Genomic DNA, 1,251 nt, shown 5'->3' with positions numbered 1-1,251 from the left:
TTCATGGCGATTCAGGGTGGTTAGAATCGATTTAGGGCTTTTTTGCTTGATCATGGTGGTTAGAATTCTAGGATTGACTCACCGGGGTAAATTGGTCATTTTAACCAGTTATGTCCAGTCCTATCATGTCTTACCAAACGCTGAACAGCTGTCCTGTCCTGCCCTGTCTTGTCTGCGTACCAAACGCACCCTTACTGCCTTGTAGAATCACTGATATTTGTTTCTGTTTTATATAACCATGCATCGATATTTGTTTCTGTTTCTGTTTGCTAAATTTTAGCTTTGTATAGCTTTACATAGTCATCATCCATGTATGCTTTGATCTTTAAATCTAGTTTACTCCATTTATGCTTATGTTTCAAACTAGATTTTGATGGTATTGCGGACATGATTTCATTTCTTGAGCTGTGTCATAAGCTGAGATCGTTAAAGTGTTTTTAGTGTAAGAAAAAAATACATAATTTTCAAAAAGGGTAGGTTTTCATTTACCAGCGTTTTATTTTAATTTTAAAGCTACATTATGTAAACCAAACAGACATATTCCAATTTCTTTAACAGATTCCATTACAATTCTAACAATTAAACAAGTGGTCAAATCTGATAACATTTCATTCTAATTCATTCAAAGCCAAATTTTTCTTTGAAATATTTCATTTCATCTAAAAACATGTTGCAAACCAAATGTCACCTTTTTTTATTAGATTATTGAGTAATTACGATTTTCGTCCACGTGGTTTTTTCTTGTCTTTCCTACCTTTTTCAGTTTTCATTATCTATTTTATACACTTATTATATTAATTAATTAATGATAATTTTAACTAAAGATACATTAAAAATAGTTATTTTATTTTATAAATCACGGCATTAGAAAAGTCTTATCAGTATCTTTAAAATAAGTATATATATATATATATGCAAATCCGTATATCAGATAAATTAAAAATACATTAAAATTGAAATCTGATAGAATTAAATTTTTATGCAATTTATCTTTTAAATTTTATGCAATGTATTTTAACTAAAAATCTATACTATATTATAAAGCATTTGGCTAAAACTCTTAAAAACTCTTAAACAAATTTCATCCCTATCCGATTTCATCACATATCTGAATTCGTATAACCAACTACAGATAAACACAATCAAATACATGATATACGTCTAATTTTAAATATAAAAAATATAAAATATAATTAGGATAATTATTGAGTTCTAACATAATACTTAATTATTATCTTTATAAAATGTTAT

Source organism: Cynara cardunculus, assembly GCF_001531365.2.
Source record: "Cynara cardunculus var. scolymus isolate 2C chromosome LG 15, CcrdV1, whole genome shotgun sequence".
In the NCBI taxonomy this organism is placed as follows: Eukaryota; Viridiplantae; Streptophyta; class Magnoliopsida; order Asterales; family Asteraceae; genus Cynara; species Cynara cardunculus.
This window is presented reverse-complemented; position numbering follows the sequence as displayed.